The sequence below is a fragment of the Diuraphis noxia genome, unplaced genomic scaffold (genome assembly GCF_037042655.1).
Source record: "Diuraphis noxia isolate RWA-SAM2 unplaced genomic scaffold, SU_Dnox_SAM2 contig0004, whole genome shotgun sequence".
Lineage (NCBI taxonomy): Eukaryota > Metazoa > Arthropoda > Insecta > Hemiptera > Aphididae > Diuraphis > Diuraphis noxia.
The window spans coordinates 56,375,622-56,388,792 of record NW_028301714.1 but is presented as its reverse complement, the minus strand read 5'-3'; the positions used below and the strand labels follow the sequence as shown (position 1 = coordinate 56,388,792).

The 13,171-nt window shown below is 26.3% G+C and overlaps 1 protein-coding gene across 1 annotated transcript in view; it reads right to left on the bottom strand.

Annotated features, from left to right (window-relative positions):
* LOC107161349 (uncharacterized) overlaps positions 1-13,171 on the bottom strand; it is a 36,580-nt gene that overhangs the window by 9,731 nt on the left and 13,678 nt on the right. The window lies entirely within an intron of this gene.

Below are 13,171 nucleotides of genomic sequence, written 5' to 3'. Positions count from 1 at the left end.
TACGACAGCAAGAGCTCAATATATGGCCAAGAGACCGATACACGATTTTATAAAGAAGGATATTTCCTGTGTAATGACAGGATAGGTTTTTTTACTAATTATAAATAGTTAAAAATAAAAGGTACTAATTGCAAAAATGTAACAATTTTCTCCAACAGTATCTTTTCTAGTTGGAAAGTGATTAGTTAGTAGGTACTTTGAGGGGATCAAATGTAAAAAATTCCCGATATTTTTGAAAAAGCTCCAGGAAAAACTAAAATGTTTACAGAAACTCAGTTTTCGAAAAAAATCGATTTTGTTTTTATGCTTCATTCTAAAAAAATAACAGTTTATAAATGAAATTTTCACTGCGCCATTTTAATAGATTTTAAGGTATTTATAGGCGCATGAAATTTTATTATTATTATTTTTAATACAAATTGATAAAAAAAATTCCACTAGCTAGGTTAAGAAACTTGACGATAATGATACGGTAACTGATAATATTATTTATTATTTAAAAATTTGTAATATACACTCATATTGACCATATTATATCATATTTTTAGGTATAATTATATTTATAATTAATATACAATATAATAATAGCTGTCATAAATAATGTATTGCCAAAACTATAATATTGTATTTTTGTCTGGTCACTTTTTCTTCTTCGCAGTAAATACGCATGCATTTTATGTATTCGCGGTGCATGATGTATAAGATGAAATGGTTATTAGTTATTGACTTATAAATATAGGGTTAGGTTAGGTAAATTATAGTAATTTATAATTTATACATCACATATGATTAAAATAAATAAATAATTAGATTTTAACATGCACTTATTTAAAAATGTTCTTATAAAATATTTTTAAAAAACTTTATTATTATTTGAAATTACAAGGTTTCTAACATAAACTAGATCGTAATTAATTACTTAACGAAAATATTGATATTTAAAAAAATTGTAAAAAATCAGCCATTTGACTTAAATAAGTATTTTTACCATATAAATTTTTCTAAAAATCAGATTTACAAATTGACTATATTGGATATTTCAAAAAAAAAATTTATCAATTTTTCTGTGGGACACTGTATAGATGAGTATTATAACGCAAATTTGAAAATTGAAAAGTTGAAAGTTAGAATAATAGTTTTTTGCTTTGGTCAATAGTCTTACATACCAATGATGCATAAAATACCAATACATTTATAATAAATAATGTGTAAAAAAACAATTCATATCCTCCAATTCAAACAACAAATATGATACGTTATAATTATTGAGTGTAATTAAAACAATAAAAAAAACTTGTTGGTGTCCATTACGTCAACTGTATTCCTACGAATTCTATGTAGGTACCTTTCAATCAATAATATATATTAGCTACTAATTACCACTTGTAAAGTTGTAACCATATAATACTTGTTTTTATTGATATTTAATTATCCTATAATAGTTTAAGCAGAAAAAAAAGTTTCAACTTAACATGATTACAATGATTAAATATTGATCTATATCATCTTAAGTTCTAACCAGTATTTTATAGTACAGCGGTTCCCAAACTGTGCTTCTTGAGGGCATCGAGAGCACTTTCCGAAGGCACCATTACTCTTAAACAATAATTTATAATTTATTGTAATTTTTGTTCATTTCAAATTGAACTTGTAAAATAGATCAAAAATATTCGTAATATAGTAAGACAAATTAGTCGTTGTAATCTTTAATAGTATCCATTATATACATACTTGGAACTTAGAAGTTAGGATCTAACTATGGATCTGTAAATATTAAATTTAAAAATTATACGAATTAGAAGATTAAAAGAGAAGTAAATTAAAATAATATAACGCCATTTATGGAGTATGAAATTATATAGATACGAAATTTCGAAACACAAGGGGGTAGAATTCGAGCAGAGAGGGCAGAGCCTCATTCTTCATTATTAGAAAGTAGTACAATATAACGTATGGGTATATGAAATATAAATATATCGAATATGATACAATAATATTTTAATCATATTGTTAATTAGCTTACCTAGTTAGTGATGAGCTAACATATAATATAGTGCCAGATAGAGAATACTGCAGAACGGTGGGCATTGTTTATAAAAAAATAAGACGTTGACACGAGTCAGCGCGTTACTTATAGACAAAACCGTTTCGAATGCATCATGCATTACATTGAATTAATCGAGTCGTTGATTATAGTACGTTTATTTACCATTATTTTTAAACCATGAAATCAATTTGCTGTCAAAATTAAACCAGGCCTTGATGGTTTCAAATGATATTTAAACACGTTTCCGTCAAAAAACGAATGGATAAAACGCATTAAAAAAAAAAAGATCACTTTCATGGATAATATAATATTTATAGGTATAATATATGTATAATATATTAAATGCATATGTTAACGATTGTACTATATCGAATAGCTACTGAGGTTTTGTTCGAAATCATTTGTCTAAGATGCGCTAAGAATATTATTTTTAGTATTTTTATTTTTTATACAAAATGTAATACATATATTATACCTGCGCGTTATATTAGAAAATGTGTAGATATTATGTTATGGTGGTAGTATACCTATTATTGTGATAAACAGTTTACACAGGTTTCTTGTTTTTTTAACATAAAGCAGTTTCCAGTCTTAAACTATTGATTACAATTTAAAGGTATTTAATTGACAGGATAATAGCACGAACATAATAAATATTATTGTTTGAATAAAGAATAAATTCGGTCCAAAAAAAAAAAAAAAAGATTATAATTTATAATTTATACTAACAATTAAATAAACGTACTACAGTATTATATAATACTCGTATATATATACTATGTTGAAAATATTATAAACACACTGTAACATAATATTATAATATACCTACTTCTCACAACGACTTGACTGTATATTATAATATAATAATTATATATTTATAAAACAAGTTTTTAAATATCTACCGGCCATTTACCAAATTAATCAATATAATTTCCCGGACTAATAGAAATATTTTAACTTAGAATTATATTAATATAGTTATATTATCATACCTATACCTATAATTCACCTTATAATTTCTATACAATTTATTTAAATTAGTCGCCTGTAAGACCCACATAATTTATTCCTACATAGCTGCTATCTAATGAGTAAAAATGATCTCCAGATATCCCTATAGGCATGTCCAACATGCGGCGCCGATCTAACACAATAAAACTTAAAAAACACATAATGACCGAACGTCGATTATACTCCGAACCAAGATTGACCTCAAAAGTTCATCGCTCTCAGCTACCTTTAAATTTATCATAGAGGCAGAACTGCAATACAAAATATAAACACTGTATAAAAAATAAATCTGTTGTTGTAAATAATAACCCAATGTAACCCAATGACTTATGTCGCCGAAGGTAAATATGTGTCAGTAAAAAAAAAATAATGTATTCCTACATAAATATTATGTAATATACTGTAATTTTTGAATAAAATACAACCGAAATAGAATAACCTGAGGTGAAGTTTCGAAAAAAATAAAAATAATCGCGCTTGCCATAAAACTCTTATCACTATTTTTATTTTTTTATTGCATTCTCAAGTCTAAAAGTATGATAACACTGAAGTATTAAAAAACCATGAAAAAAACTTGTCACTAAGACAGTAAGACACTATATTATATCATGATAACCCATATTTTATAGTAGGTACCTAGGTAAATCTTAGGGAGCATTCTACTTGCGTCCAAAAATATTATCAGTAGGTAGGTTAGTTGCGTCCCGCAAAAAAGATTCAAAAAGGGTCATAGCCTATTTGCGTCCCGTAATACCCTTTTTTATAACCTAATTGTGTCCTGAAAATTTCGATATAATCGATATCAATAAGTTAGTAAAAAACACATTTTAAATTTATTTTTTATTTATTTTAATTCCACAATTCTTATTTTTTACATTTTGGCATAATAAAAAAATTCATGTATTCAATTCAAATAGTGAGATTTATTATATAGTATAGTTTATAAAATATCGATTTTAGTGACACGATACTCTCGACTTAAGTGATTTTAGTAGTAAATATCGATAGTTATTATATAGCCAACTAATAACGCAAGTTCCCGGTCAAATTTACTACCTGTAAAATATACCTTTTTTTGGGACGCATTGGACGCAAATAACATGCAGCCAAATCTTAAGCTTAACCATTGACAGCATGATGCATATTATTAACGTTATTGTTTAAGCCGTGAGGTATATAACCGTAGTATATAAGTAGTCATTGCAGTTTTATAGCAAAAGTAAACGATTATTCTATTCATTTTTCGTACGTGTTTGGGTCGTTGGAATAACAGGTTATAATATTATTAATTTACAAGCATTTACTGCGATGGTTATCAACATTAAAGAAGCTAAGATGTTATACCATTAATTATATTATTTGGAACCTGTTGAATTTATAATTACTTAGTATGCTATACAAAACATATATATTGGTTAATAATGATATCATATAGATAATAGTTATGATTTAATATAAAAATAAAACACAATATTAATTACTTACCTATATTAACAATTATTACTACCTAACTACTATAAGTGTATAATATAAGATAAAATATTGTATTTTGTTTAACCAAAAAATAATCATTAAGTTAAACGGCAATAACATTATATACCTACGAATTTAACAATGAATTTACTTAAATAATAAGATTATTAAATTAATATTAATATATTCTATACAATATAGGTACATGCAATGATAATACTTATAATATATTCTGTTCTGCTACTACAATAAAAGCAATAATTGTAAATATAAAACTTTTGGGAAAATTAAGTATTGTCTTGTGTTTTGGTTTTATTCTAAACGAATTAAATATTTTAAGTACCTAGTTATTTATTTTTACTAAAATACACTGAAAATTACTCGATAAATTCCAAAAAGCTTTTATACAATGTAATGAATGAATAATGTTGACATTTTTCTCATAATAAAGTGATAAAGAAGTTGCTTAAATACTGCTTTTCACTCCAGCATGTGGTTACATGATATACTAATTACTAGAGTACAGTTATAAAATTCAGCATCGTCATCGATATAATTTAGCATTACTATAGCAGAAAATGCAGGTAACTAAAATAACCAAATAAATAAAACATGAAAAATATATTTATAAATCGTTAATAGTTAATAATGTATGCATTGTTTTTATAAAGTCACTTCATGACTACGAAATTAAAATCTATAACAGTAGTCATTACCTACTTATACCTAAATACTGTACAATGTATAACAACTATTCCATAAAAACTTAGGTTTTTAATTTTAAAAACATTATAATATCGAGTGGACTAAGCTATAGCACCTCTACGCCATTTATAACCAGCTCAGATCTACGGTTATATTATGATGATGATCAAGCCCTAACATATAACTGCAGTTTATTATATTACATAGTCGTAAAGAACATTCATACTTATTAAATGTATTACTTTTATCGAGATTTCTATTAATAACTCACTTTTAAGTAGAGCACTGTATGTATATTGTATAGTATATAGCTATAACTTATAATAATAAATAATAATTATCGGCTCATCCGTGTAACTGTTGTCCGAGTAGTTTTGAGTTCAAATACACATTTGCTGGTCCTATTTTTATGTGCACCACGAATGTACAAGTGTATACTACGATTTTAACGTATGTGCACTACAGTCTACAAACCAAAAATTAAATAGTATACCAGCTACTAGGAAATATTAGTATTTCCTGAATTTTGTTGTTTTATTTTATTGCATTGTTAAATTATTATATACATAAATAATTTATAATATATAATGCATTGCTTATTCTAAGACAGTAGCAAGAATAAAATTTCCTTTTAAAGCAGTACCTAACATTAAGTGCGCAGTTCGACATTTTACAAATAATAGGGCCTGAACATTCGAATATTTGCTTTGTTACACACATCGTGTTAGATCTTCAATGATCATATTTTCAAATAAATAATAACCGAAAGATTAATAACAGTATATAATCTGTTTAAAAAATTGTGTATATAAAATACAAATGGGTACAAATGTACAATATAGGTAATAGTGTAATACATTTTATTAAGTATTAGTTTATTTAAAAATTAAAATGTTCTTTAACATTTCCCAACTACCTGATTATTATTGATTGTCAAAAATGATAAAGATAGGTAGTATAATATAATGATTATCTTCTATAGGGACACAATAACATTTTCAAAATATTTTAATTAATTTTAAGATATTTATACTAAGAAATACGAACTTATCACGCCGTTCTATGGTATGCGGTATACAGTTAATAACAACAATATACTATGATAAATTATGCCTCATAAATTATAATTAATAATATATATGATGTTTTTGGTATAAACACGTTCAATGTACCTACTTACTACTAATATAAAAATAAATGATATGTAAATTATAAAATATCTTTAGGAATAGAGATTGGCCTCTGATAAATCGATTTTTTCATGCAATAATAATTGATTATCGGATTAAAAATTAACACATTCATAACAGTGATGATATACTTAATGCCGAGGTAAGTACTTGCAATCAAAACTAGAATTACTATTTCCTAGTCTTTTAATATTTGAATTTGTGGTGTAATTTATTGAATCTCATTCAATACTGTCAATTTTGTATTTGGAATATTGATAATTTAGCGGAATGAAACCAAATGCGTAATTAATTCCTGAATACAATCGTGTGATAACACACAAGTTCTTAATGAAGCAAGAAGACCCACCCATATGCGACAGTTGCGGTACACTCCTATCAATCGAACACATTGTATTCGAATGCCATTTCTATGAAACGGGCAAACGAGAAGCTGGGGTTATCAAATATCATGTCGGAAGCTCTCCATCCAGATACCATAAGTCTCATTATGACACTTTTAATTAAAACTAATCTTACAAATAGTTAATAATCTGTTCTTGTTTATTTAATATGTAAATACTGTATTCTTAAAAATTGTTAACCTTAAGCTCCTTGTATGCCAATGGCCATAGATGCAGAGGCTTATTTATTTAAATTAAAAAAAAAAAAAAAACGATCGTGTGAATTATCAGATTCTTTATATTTTCAGATTTGTTGATGATATTTATAGACTATTTTGATTCTCTAACACAAATAAAATATTTTAATTATTGTCTTTAGTCTTATTCCTTAATTATCTTTAATAATTAAAGTGATAATTTGTTAAATTTAAATTTTTCTAGTGTATAAACAATAAAGATGTTTATTTAAGTATTTAAGTGCAATAAATACTGCACAGGTACCGTACTTATTTATTATAAATAAACACCATCTACAATTTTCTTCTGAATTTCTTTTTGCTCTATAGTTAATTTGTTTAAAATATTAACAATCTTTCATAATTGTGTATTTAATTAATGGTTTCAATTTGTTTTTTTAAAAATACATACATTTCTAAAATTTAAAAATAAACAAGTTAAGAAATCTCATTTTCCAGAATTCTTTAGTTTCTAAACGCATTTTAATAATCTAATACAGCGTAATAAATTGTAATTCCATATAAACATACCTAATCTAACCTGTATATCTTAGCGATCTAACTATGTACTGATTGTACTGGTAACTAACCAACAGACACAACAGGGATATAAGGTATTCTACACATATGTTTAGAAACTTAAAAGTAGGTATACTATGGCACTGTGACTACCATGACAGATCTTGTTGAAATGTTATAAAAATCGGTCAAAACTGTGGATTTGCAAATGAGTCATCCGTCTTAGTCCTTATTCACTTTATAAAAGATATATTACTTTATATTTATTATATAATTACCATATTAAATACTAGATACAGTAGATAATAATATATTTATTAATTATACCGTTGCCCGTGACAAATTTAATAATTTCAAATCCGTTATATATTAGCTACACCCAGGGGCGTAATCAAGGGAGGATAAGGGGGATAGATTCCACCAAAACTTTTGTTTTACTACTAACATTTACTTCTTCTATATTTGGTGGGGTAGGTTTACTGTATGAGGCTTACAGATTTTACTAAAAACATATAATCCCTCCCCTCAAACCAAATTCCTAATTACGTCACTGAATACACCTGCATGTAGTTATGTTAATACGTTCATTTGTATGGTTTTGACTAAATTTAAAACACGGGTCTAGAATAATATTTAATTATGATAACCATTTCATTTTCCGTGACCAATGGCCACTTTATCAAAACAACAAAATATTTGTTTTCCACGAGCCGCCTATTTGTAAATGTTTAAAATCTGACTAATATGAGGCGCTGCTTTAGGCAATCGAATACGTATTATAAGTTATGTACCTATATATTATACATTATATTTTTTACGATCGCATTAGTGATCATATACGATTGTACTTACCCAAATGTCTTTACTATGAGTGCTGCAGCGATAGACTCGGCCAAGAATCTTTTACACACACAATCATTGTCTTTTATTAACATATATTAATAAATTATAGGTACTAGGTAGGTATAGAAAATTTATTACACGTGTTTACATGTTTAATTTCCGTTAATTGTTATAATTTATAAAATACGTAAAAGGTATAACCAAAAGTCAAAACGTCTATGATAATAAAATGATTCTATATGAAATATGTAACAAATAATAATATTATAACCATTGCATTGCACATTGTTCAATATTAATTTGTTGTAACAGAACACCTACCAAAATCTTTAAGTAGAACCTACTTGGTATATCCCTGGTTTATAGAATAGGTACATTCAGTGGTTGACTTGGAAATAAAGTAGTAGAAGTACTCTAGCTACCTAAGCTACTTTTAAAATGTAGCGTTTCTAGCATTTTAATAAAACTTACATAACCATGGTGGTGGGGGGTCACCCCACACCTCCCTTTATGGTCCCTTTTAAGAAGCATAATAAATTATTAAGAAACACGTATCAATGAATCATAACATTTAAATCATAATTTATTAGGTGTAACCGTGTAACTTAAGGTCTATACTTCATATTAGAATTAGAAATTAATACAATAAAATTACAATTCACATTTTCAAATACAATTTTGTATATAATTTTAATTAATACGTAAGTTAAAAGTTTACATAAAAATCCGTCCCATGCGTTCCCCTTTAAAAAAAAAGTAGGGGTACGCTAGCGTATCCAAAAAATTGGTTGAGGTACTCAGTCCCCCGCGTCCCCCCCCCCCCCAAGTCAACCATTGGGTACATTATTTATTACATCTGTCCTTTTATAATAGGTAGTAATAATTATTAAATCTTCTAGAGTAACGGTTGGAATACAACTAGTTTGGAGTTACTGGTCCTACATAGCTGCCACATAGGTGATGATACATTTTTTTGTTTAATAATATAGTATTTTAATAGGTACATAATATAATAACCGCTATACAGATTGTAAAATATTCAATTATGGTAAAATTTAATATTTTAAGCGTAATTTTTTTATGAATATAAATGTACAAAAGCGCTTTGACCGTTTTTACGTTTACAATTTAAGTTTAATAGCATATAATAAAACAACTAAATTATTTTATAATATATACTACTAAGTACTGAAATTATATATAAATGGGAATATGGGATAATACGAGAATATCTTTTAGAAAGTGAGGCTTCCGGGATCCACAAAATATATATTTTTATACCTATTATACATGTAATAAAAATATCGTCTTCTATAATAATCCGATTTAAGCCCGTGAACTTCAATGCACCTATTTACAATGCAAGTTATAATTAACACATAAAAACTAGTTATTTTTTATCGTATCGGAGTTCATGATTCTAATACATCATTTTACTACATTTATAGTTATTTAATTGTGTATGACACAAAATTGTTGAACATTTATATTGGTTTTTATTTATTGAAGTGGTATTTTAACTAAGGTCACTAAGGAAGTTGGTCTTCTGTAAAGTAGCTAGGTGTCGAGTGTACTTCGTCATTGAGTATATCATAGCAATTAGCAGCAATAATCACAAATATTGAGTAAAATTCGAATTCAATAATAAATCATTACATATGAAAATTTATTTAGAGCAGAGACGGCCTATATTATTTTTAAGGGTATGTATTTTATTTTATATTTTTACATTAGAATTATATCAGCAATTTATTTTTCGATTTTTCTTTTTTTACCAAAAAAAAAAAAAATAAATAAAAATAGCATCATGTATTAAAATATAGTAATATTATAATAATATTACTATTGCTGTTCTTAACTAAGTGAATGCCGTCGTACACTCGTACCGTAGATTGATATTAATAGGTTCGTAGTATGTATATATACTAAATATATAAGTAGAAAATGAATCTAATTATTCTGAAAAAATGAAAAATAAAAATTGTATTTTGTTTAGGCAATATTAAATAATAATAGAAGTAAAAACAAAAAGTGTCAAGTACGAATAATATTTTTTGACTCTTGTTATTATAAATGCATTAAATAAAATTTTTCTTTTTTATTTAAAATATTTAAATCCACACCCTATAGTGATTACAGACAAAAAAAAAGACACATGTCATAACCATTATAATCAGACAAAATCTAAAAAAATGGCGAAAGTCTCTTATAACGATTCGTTTAATTGTTTCAGAAACAAAGTGTCCTCTAGTATCTAGTACTTTCATATATGTATATATATATTTAATAGTTGCAATTTGATATTTAAAATGTACGATACAAACGATGGTGAAATAAAATGTAATATCCGTGGTTACGAATTAAATTTTATTTATTTATTTAAAATGCGATTTATATTTTATGAAAAATAATGTGAACTAAACTCTGTGCTAGACAAATGATTATTTTAATAATATATAATATGTACGACGTATTTACTACAATGTTCAGCTGTGTAAATTATGCCACTTATAGCGATAATATTGTCGTACCTACGTACTATCGTCTATTATTCGCAGATTATTTTTATCAATCACTATAACGAATCATTTACGAACAAATGCAGAAGAAAACGTTATTTTATTCGCTGCATCAATGCAATAAAAATAATATTACAATATACCACGAGAAAAAGAACAAAATACTAGAAAAACCTTTTGATGTTGTACGAATTAAGTAACCACCAGAATTTGGTCCGTGAATAACGGTGCAGTGCAGATTCCGGAGTCGGGATAAATCCGGTGGTTTATGTAAACGATTGTGTGACCGAAACAATATTATATTATATGCATCGTTGTCATTATTTTTTTTCCGTTACATACCAATTTACAACTGTGTATATAATATTATAATGTAATATATACTAATATATATCTATTTACTACGTGCAACTTCATAATAATAAATATATAATGACTATTTATGTAGGATACCTAGCTACAACCTACCTACAAAATTGAAAATACCTATTAAGTTATCACCAGGACTCGGGACTTTAAGCATTTGCTTATATTTCTGGATTGACTTAAAATGTAGCATAGTGCTATGGAAGTGTATGCCATGTTATAAAACGTTTAATTATGAAGTTTGAAAGTGCTTTTTTTCAGTTGTTTCGGCGATTTTTCAAAGAAATGCTTATTTCCGGTTTTTCTGATTATTTTTGCTTTTTCTACGTTTTTATAATATTTTTAACTATTATAAATATCGTTTACATTTTATTTTTCAGAAAATCCCTCGGAAAATCCATAAAATCCTTAAAGTCTTGAAAGTGAAGTTTAATTTATTTTATAATATAAAGATAAAGATTTATTTTTATTTTGTTTGATTTTTTAGTTTTTTTTTTTTTTTGATAAATATTTTTGCAAAGATTTAAGTTTTTTAAATGCTTATTTGAGTGCTTATTGATGTTTTTAAGAGCTTTTTTAAGCGCTTATTTTAATGATTTTTAACGCTATAAGTCCTGGTTATCACTTATAAGACCATTAACCATAGTAATAGTAGGTATATACAATCAATGGTAGTAGCCAGTGGTGAACTCAGGGGGGAGGTTAAGGGTTATATCCCCTATTATCTTTTTTGCTTCACTCAGAGAAAAGTATTTTAGGACTAATGAAAAATGGTTCTAGGTCACTTTGTACGGTTGAGCATTAAAAGTGCGAAACGCGGACACTTTGTACGGTCAGGTAAAATTTTAGATTGCAGAACGCGGACACTTTGTACTAATAAATATATATAAAGTATGAAAGTATATACATATGTATATATTATATATACAATTTTATAAAAAATGTTTTTAAGTTTAAATAGTATTTGGTAAATCTAAGTGTCTTATACATTCTAAGTATACATATATTTCCCAAGCTCGAAGTTAATCAAATTATCGTTTGTGTTTATCGTTGAACTGCATTTCATTAAGACGACGACTGTCACATCGTCACGATGGCAACAACAAAGTCTACTAAATTAAGACCAAAACTTTTTAAAGATGGTTTTGACTACACAATATTAAGAAAAAATTTAGATGATATACGTTGGAAATGTTCTACTACTATGACTATGTGTATTGGAAAAATGTCTAAAACCCGTATAGAACCAGTAAGTATCTACTAGGCTACTTAAGTATACACATTTTTAATTTTATTTTTTTGACTAATAGTAATATACTATACTATTTTATGAAGTTTTTAATAAATTGACTTTTTTTATATTTTATTTTTACATTTAAATAATTTACATTATATATACTTAATATATACTTAATGTATATAACAGTAAAAACTGTCCGCGTTATGCATGTTTAAACAATGGACCATACAAAGTGGCCGTTTACCATGAAAAATGATTGTAAAATTTAAAAAAGGTAATGATTTCGAACCTACAAAATTGCACCATAAATATAAATTAATTTACAGTTTTAATTCAATGAAACCATAAGTTTTCATTCATAAAACAATTCTAATTATTTTAATATATGTATTAGTTATAATAAGAAAATAATACTTTTAAAACTAAGAAAATCAAATGACCTACAGAAAACAACTTATTAGACAATAATTATAAGCGCTGTTTAAAATAAAAATATAATACACAGCCTCTGTGATAACCTAGATAATAATTACCTTTACTTTTTGTAAGAGGTATAATTCACTCAAAATTTTGAACTAACAGAGCTAAATTGGAACTACTAAGCGTAAAATTTGGTATGTTACGCACTTGTTAGGTTAA